The sequence below is a fragment of the Schistocerca nitens genome, chromosome 2 (genome assembly GCF_023898315.1).
Source record: "Schistocerca nitens isolate TAMUIC-IGC-003100 chromosome 2, iqSchNite1.1, whole genome shotgun sequence".
Lineage (NCBI taxonomy): Eukaryota > Metazoa > Arthropoda > Insecta > Orthoptera > Acrididae > Schistocerca > Schistocerca nitens.
This window is the reverse complement of record NC_064615.1, coordinates 41,774,324-41,783,090: the sequence shown is the minus strand read 5'-3', so window position 1 is coordinate 41,783,090 and position 8,767 is coordinate 41,774,324.

Sequence of the window (8,767 nt, the reverse complement as noted above, 5' to 3'; positions counted from 1 at the left end):
TGCGGCAGGAAAAAAGATCCTGCAAGAACGGGACCAGTGACGACTGAACAGAATCGTTCAACGTGACAGATGTGCAGCCTCCAGAAAATTGCTGCAGATTTCAATGCTGGGCCAGCAACAAGTGTCAGAATGCGAACCAATCAACGAAACATCAACGGTATGGGTTTCCGGAGCCAAAGACCCACTCGTGTACCATTGGTGACAGCACGACACCAAGTTAACGCCTCGCCTGGGCCCGTCAACACCGACATTGGACTGTTGATGACTGGAAACATGTTTCCTGGTCGGACAAGTCTCGTTTCAAATTGTACAGAGCGGATGGACGTGTACAGGTATGGAGACAATCTCGTGAATCCATAGACCCTGCATGTGAGCAGGACTGTTCAAGCTGGTGGAGGATCTGTAATGGTGTAGGGCGTGTGCAGTTGGAGTGATATGGGATCCCTCATACATCTAGATACAACTCCAATAGCTGACACGTACGTAAGCATCCTGTTTGATCACCTGCATCCATTCATGTCCACTGTGCAATCCAACGAACTTGGGCAATTCCAGCAGGACAATGCGACACCCCACACATCCAGAATGCTACGCAGTGGTTTCAGGAACACTCTTCTGAGTTTAAACACTTCCACTGGCCACTAAACTCCCCAGATTTGAACATTATTGTGCGTATCTGGGATGCCTTGCAACATGTTGTTCAGAAAAGATCTCCATCCCCTCGTACTCTCATGGATTATGGACAGCCCTGTAGGATTCATGGTGTCAGTTCCCTCCAGCACTACTTGAGACATTAGTCCAGTCCATGCCACGTCGTGTTGTGGCACTTCTGCATGCTCGTGGGGGCCCTACACAATATTAGGCAGGTGTTTCTTTGGCTCTTCAGTGTAATTGCTTTAATAACAAAAATTTGCGGATAAGCACCAGAAGACCTGGCCTGTAACTGAAAGAAGTCATAGATCTACCCAACAACGCGAAGTGTTGTTCGCTACACTTCCAGCCAAACCTGTGAATTTAGAACGTTGTAAACTGGTATGAAAGGTAATATTTGCATTTTTAACGTAACCAAATAAGCCACCGCACATGTGGTTGAAGGGAAAACATCACAGACGTCGCAATAAAATGTCAAAAAGCAATAAAACTGTTTTGCAGCAGGAAAGAAAGCAATTCACACTTGTTGCTTTATCTGAGCCACAAACAGCAAGAATATTCGACACATTCGCGTTTGAAGCAAAATAATTACATTTACAAAACCATTTGTGTATCAGGTAGTCGAAAAAAGCCTGAGATCGAACGAATGTTTTAGACTCCATTAAAAAAATTTTGTCAAGGTAAATGCCTGTCACAATAAGAACAGGAAACAAGGAAAGTATATGCTTCTTGATCCCGAAATATGTATATATATTCTCATGTTGTCAGCGAAGAAAGCTGAAATTCACAAATTCAAAGATATTTCTTCATAAACAACTCGTAGCTTACGTCACTGCATCAGTGAAGTTCGGCTGTTTTTCGGATTTATTTCACGATAATTCATGTCCGTTGGTAATTTAGTAATGCATGGAACGCAAAAATATTACAATTTCTCGTTACTTAATCACAAAATAAATAAAACATACATTATCCCAAGACACATGTCACTGTCTGCTTTCTCACCACTTGGAGCGCTAGTGTTGCTCCAGCTGTCAAACGGTAGCAACATTCACACCAAAGGTGTCACGACTGTATTTATTACACTTTGCTGTTACTCAGCATGTGTCAGTATCTCTATAAGGAGCAATGCCAATAATACTCGTGTCTAGGGGGCAGCTAATGTTTGTGCAGATCGGGTGAGCCGATCGGCTACGTTCGGCTGGCCTCGGGTCTGGAGACAGCGAAATCTTACATTCGCCCTTCGGTCACGGAACTATTTGATTCATTCCGCGCGAAATTCAAAATTGGTATCTCGTGTAACTTGTCACACTGTGTCGTGGTGCCTAAGCTGTTTACACAGTTTTAGGACCTATAGTTTACCGTATGGAAAGTTCCCAAAAATATACCCCAGAGACAACAAGTAATTTTTCAAGAGAAAAATATTCCAGTTCTTATTACCTTAAATGACTAATTCTATACGTTTCTGAGTGTAGAGGATTGCGCAGATAGATTGGTCTGAACCCTGTGTTTCTCGCTGATATCTGCATAAACTTCATGGCCACTACTTTCCTTCCTTAAGCTGGAGCTGATTTTGATCTTTAAGTAGCAGAACTTTATGTATGTCTCTCCAGGAGTTTACATCCAACTACAGCAGTTTACAAGTAGCTATATGTTTTTATGTAACATACTTTTCAGCAGGTTGAATTTGTCGGCAGCACAAAGACTATTGAAGTTATATTTCATGTTCCTGGATATGGGAAAGTATCTATTAATGTACTGGACTGGAATGGAATGGAGAATCAGTAACAGCTGTCAGGGTTTGTAATATAAGCTAGTTTGCTTAATGACAGATATCGGAATACATCCAGCAAATAATTGATGACAGAAGATGTTTCACTTGAAGGAATAACATGTAAGATACACTGTGTTGCATGAATTCGAGAGTATTGATATTAAGACTACTTCAGTACAACAGTATGAGTTTAAAATAAAAACTGCCTATGGTGTCTGATTGCCATTAGTGTTTTGTCCTTAAATAAAAAGCAAATGAAAACTGTCACTGTGAATTACAGTGAATGAAAGAATAAAGCAAACTGAAAAGCACATTTTTACTGTGAGAACCATGATAAAATATGTGACTGTTTCTTAGATGCGATCTTTAAACTTATAGTCTCAGAAATGAGGTATTTAAATTGCATGTAAGGCAAATGAAACATTCTGTACCAGATTATTCAAACAAATATTTGTTTTATTTTATCAGTTTTGATTGTGATGAAATCTTGTATAAATTACGCACATGAAAAGCCTAGTATTTAGCATGTGGGAAAAATAATGTTGTGGCAACAATTCTTTCCATTATTTACTGAGAGGGATAGTAAAGTTTGGGATTTCAAGATTGGAAGTCAGGGAGAATGATCTTAAAATTTAATCTGTAGTAAGGCCAAGCATGTTGAAGAGAAACCTGTGTTTCTCACTTTCTCAAATTATTTTTCCCTCCCAGAGTAATGAAAAAATTAGGAAGTGTTGTTAATTTGTACGAAAATTTTGGCTATCATGCCCGTATTTTGGGCAAATTGGCGATATTAAACTTTTATTACTGCCATATGTTGCAGTGCATTAATTGCAACTATATTTTTCCATTTTCCTAAACGAAAGTTTTTTAACGTAAACAAAATCACTATAGCCAAAACAAGAGAACCGTTCGTAAATGTCTACTGTGAACTTTCCTTGTCTGCCTCTAGAAAGCGCTAAGAGCTGCAAAACCGACGCCAGCCGAGCGCAGCCAATCGGCACCAAGATTTACTGCCCCTAGACAAGCCCAATAATCGTGGTACGTCAATCAGCGGGAAGAAAACCTGTGTCAGTTTTATCCTAGTTGAGAGGCAATAAACAAGTTTTGAAAGTATTTTGACTGTTTCAGCTCGAGAAAAGGAGTATGTATTGTGTCTTGTAATTTATTCTGCCAAAGTAACATAAATTGAGATGGCATAACCAATCATCCGCATCATGTAGCGTTGGAAAAATAAAACTGAAAATTTGTTTTCACTGTATATTGTGGATTGCCCTGATGATCACGTATGTTATTGGTTCCATACAGTGTATGTGGTTTCATCAGTAAACAGTATCAACAGAAGCACATCAGAACTGGTAACCAAATTCAACTTTTGCAGTACGTATTGTTTCATGTGTGAGGATGTTATGCGTGCTGCATGTCAAACGCATACAAGATTTTTTTTCAAACAATATTTGAATCAGGGCCAGTTCGAGGGCATTTTTCCACATAAACGACTTACGATATCATTTGGTACACCCCCCCCCCCCCCCCCTGTGCTGCCCACCTCTTACTCGTATCCTTTCACCTGAGTCAGTTTTCACAATTTACTGTGATACACACATTGTACAAATTTTGCACTTGTGCACCTCTCACTTTGGCGCCCCATGCGGCTGCTACTATTTCCTGAGACATCCTATGTAGAAATCCTACAGTTGTGGAACCCCATTCAGTGGCGACTTGTGACTTAAACGAGCCCTGGTTTGAAATATACGGTACTCACGAGAAACATCAAAATTTGCTTGTTGTTGGAGTGGTATTAAGAATCTCTGACCATAAAGGTCTTCAGATCTAACACAATGAGATTTTTAGTTACGGTGTTAATGAAGGCAGAAGCGTAAAAAATAAAGGTAAATATCCCAGTTTAGGTAGAATGATATTGTCCCCCTTATTTTGTTGAATTCCTCATTCAAATAAAACATCCACTGTGCATCTTTCCACATACTCAGATTGTGATGAAAAGCTATTGGTTTCCAGTCAGCTGGCAGTCGTGAAATACCATGACACTTTGACAAGTGTCATACACTTATCTTCAAAACCCCAGAGCTTTTCATCAGTAGCATATGATGGGAAAGTCTACAACCACATATTCATGCAGTATAAAACTTGGTAAACACAATAATCTGAAATTCAGTTTGTTTTCATGTGTCAACTATAGGCCTATTCAACAGAAATTGGACAGATTATCATTCTTCATAATATTAAAAAAAATACGCTATCTGATCAAAAGTATTTGAATATCCAGCTGGAATTCAGAACTGACCACTATCATCATCATCATCATCATCATCATCATCATCATCATCTAAGCCTGATTATGCCTTTCAGCGTTCAGTCTGGAGCATAGTCCCCCTTGTAAAATTCCTCCATGATCCCCTATTCAGTGCTAACATTGGTGCCTCTTCTGATGTTAAGCCTATTACTTCAAAATCATTCTTAACCGAATCCAGGTACCTTCTCCTTGGTCTGCCCCGACTCCTCCTACCCTCTACTGCTGAACCCATGAGTCTCTTGGGTAACCTTGCTTCTCCCATGCGTGTAACATGACCGTACCATCTAAGCCTGTTCACCCTGACAGCTACATCTATAGAGTTCATTCCCAGTTTTTCTTTGATTTCCTCATTGTGGACACCCTCCTGCCATTGTTCCCATCTACTAGTACCTGCAATCATCCTAGCTACTTTCATATCTGTAACCTCAACCTTGTTGATAAGGTAACCTGAATCCACCCAGCTTTCGCTCCCATACAACAAAGTTGGTCGAACAATTGAACAGTGCACAGATAACTTAGTCTTGGTACTGACTTCCTTCTTGCAGAAGAGAGCAAATTAGATGAGCACTCACTGCATTAGCTTTGCTACACCTCGCTTCCAGTTCTTTCACTATGTTGCCATCCTGTGAGAATATGCATCCTAAGTACTTGAAACCGTCCACCTGTTCTAACTTTGTTCCTCCTATTTGGCACTCAATCCGTTTATATCTCTTTCCCACTGACATTACTTTCGTTTCGGAGATGCTAATCTTCATACCATAGTCCTTACATTTCTGATCTAGCTCTGAAATATTACTTTGCAAACTTTCAATAGAATCTGCCATCACAACTAAGTAATCCGCAAATGCAAGACTGCTTATCTTGTGTTCACATATCTTAATCTCACCCAGCCAGTCTATTGTTTTCAACATATGATCCATAAATAATATGAACAACAGTGGAGACAGGTTGCAGCCTTGTCTTACCCCTGAAACTACTTTGAACCATGAACTCAATTTACCGTCAACTCTAACTGCTGCCTGACTATCCATGTAAAGACCTTTAATTGCTTGCAAAAGTTTGCCTCCTATTCCATAATCTCGTAGAACAGACAATAACTTCCTCCTAGGAACCCGGTCATATGCCTTTTCTAGATCTATAAAGCATAGATACAATTCCCTGTTCCACTCATAACACTTCTCCATTATTTGCCGTAAGCTAAAGATCTGGTCCCGATAACCTCTAAGAGGCCTAAACCCACACTGATTTTCATCCAATTGGTCCTCAACTAGTACTCGCACTTTCCTTTCAACAATACCTGAGAAGATTTTACCCACAACGCTGATTAAAGAGATACCTCTGTAGTTGTTACAATGTTTTCTGTTTCCATGTTTAAAGATTGGTGTTATTACTGCTTTCATCCAGTCTGATGGAACCTGTCCCGACTCCCAGGCCATTTCAATTATCCTGTGTAGCCATTTAAGACCTGACATTCAACTGTATTTGATGAGTTCTGACTTAATTTCATCCACCCCAGCTGCTTTATTGCACTGCAATCTATTGACCATTTTCTCCACTTCCTCAAATGTGATCCTATTTCCATCATCATTCCTATCCCATTGTACCTCGAAATCTGAAACATTACTGATCGTATTTTCACCCAGATTGAGCAACTCTTCAAAATATCCCCTCCATCTGCCCAAGGAATCCACAGGATTCACCAGCAGTTTTCCTGACCTGTCCAAAATACTTGTCATTTCCTTCTTACCTCCCTTTCGAAGACTGCTAATTACACTCCAGAATGGTTTTCCAGCAGCTTGACCCAAAGTCTCCAACCTCTTTCCAAAGTCTTCCCAAGATTTCTTCTTGGATGCTGCAATTATCTGTTTGGCTTTGTTTCTTTCTTCAACGTAACTTTCTCTGTCTACCTGAGTTCTAGTATGTAGCCATTGTTGATACGCCTTCTTTTTCCTTTTATAGGCTGCCTTGACTGTGTCATTCCACCAAGCTGTTTGCTTCATCCTACCTTTACACACTACTGTTCCAAGACATTCTTTAGCCTCTTCTAGTACTGTGTCCCTGTACCTTGTCCATTCCTTTTCCAATGACTGTAATTGACTACATTCAACTAACTGGTACCTTTCTGAGATCACTGTTATGTACTTGTGCCTGATTTCCTTATCCTGAAGTTTCTCCACTCTTATCCTCCCACATATGGACCTGACCTCCTGCACTTTCAGCCTCACAATCCCAATTTCACTGCAGATTAAATAATGGTCAGTGTCATCAAAGAATCCTCTGAATACACGTGTGTCCCTCACAGCCTTCCTGAATTCCTGATCTGTTATTATATAGTCAATGACAGATCTGGTTCCCCTGCCTTCCCAAGTATACTGGTGAATGTTCTTATATTTAAAAAAGGAGTTTGTGATTACTAAGCCCATACTGTCACAGAAATCCAAGAGCTGTTTCCCGTTCCAGTTGGCCTCCATATCCTCTCCAAATTTACCCTATTCGATTTCCAATCCTGGCATTAAAATCACCCATGAGCAGAACACTGTCCTTGTCCTTTACTCTAACAACTACATCACTGAATGGCTCATAAAAACTATCCATCTTATCTTGATCTGTCCCTTCACAATGCGAATATACTGACACAATCCTAATTTTCTTGCTAGACACTGTCAAATCTATCCACATCAGTCGTTCATTTACATACCTTATTGCAACTACGCTGGGTTCCATTTCTTTCCTGATGTAAAGCCCTACATCCCACTGTGCTATTCCTGCTTTGACTCCTGACAGGTAGACCTTGTATTCTCCCACTTCCTCTTCCTTCTCACCCCTTACCTGAATGTCACTAACAGCTAAAACGTCCAGCCCCATCTTACTTGCAGCCTCTGCCAGCTCTACCTTCTTCCCAGAGTAGCCCCCATTGATATTAATAGCTCCCCATCTCAAAATGGTTCAAATGGCTCTGAGCACTTTGGGACTCAACTGCTGTGGTCATAAGTCCCCTAGAACTTAGAACTACTTAAACCTAACTAACCTAAGGACATCACACACATCCATGCCCGAGGCAGGATTCGAACCTGCGACCATAGCGGTCGTGCGGTTCCAGACTGTAGCGCCTTTAACCGCTCGTTCACTCCGGCTGGCTCCCCATCTCATTACCATTTGTTTGCCAAGCCGTATCTTACGAGTCCCTGGTTTGTCAGTTAGAGGTGGGACTCCGTCACCTCCAAAGGTCCAAGGCATTTTGCTCTGATTGTTGCCAGCATCATATTTAAAGTACCAGGGAAGCAGGTTGCTAGCCTTACTTGCCCCGAGTCCCATTGAGTTTTACCCCTAACGGTTGAGGAACTAACCGGTGGATTTGGTAGTCTTTGCCGTATGAGCACAAAGGTAACCACGACTCAGAATATGGCCGAGATGCCCAGCCTTATTCCAAAGTAACTGGTATCCTGACTGTCGGGACCACTTACTTGGCCACTCATACGTTGCCCATGGTTCATGAACTAGGACATAACTACAGGAACCCACACCATGAACCATGGAAGTGGAAACATGAAGGACAAACTGTAGCTTAATCAAGATCGGATAGATCTCTCGTACTGATGGACAGGGACCAACGAGCATTGCAGTGGAGTTACATCTCTAACTACGAACCCCTCCTCACCCCCCACAGTTTCTCCATTCTATCCCTGTTCGCACCCACTAAATCCACCTCATCCAGTCACATCTGCCATCCCTCTTCTCTACGCTTATCCGCCCTCAAACCTGCTACCCACAGTAATAGACATATATTTATTAAAGATTAATTATTCTCTACTTTGACCTTTGTGACTTCTCGCCAATTTGGATGAGTTTTCGCCTTCCACTATCGTCGTCTTCCTCATATTTCATCTCTTTTTTCACCATATGCATCCATTTCGTATTTTTCACACTTATTTGGATGTATTTTGTGTAATTTTTCGGACGTAATTCTACTTTTTTACGTATATTTCGCCACCATGGATCCTTGCTCCTTCCATCTGCGTCATTGCAGAAAAGTT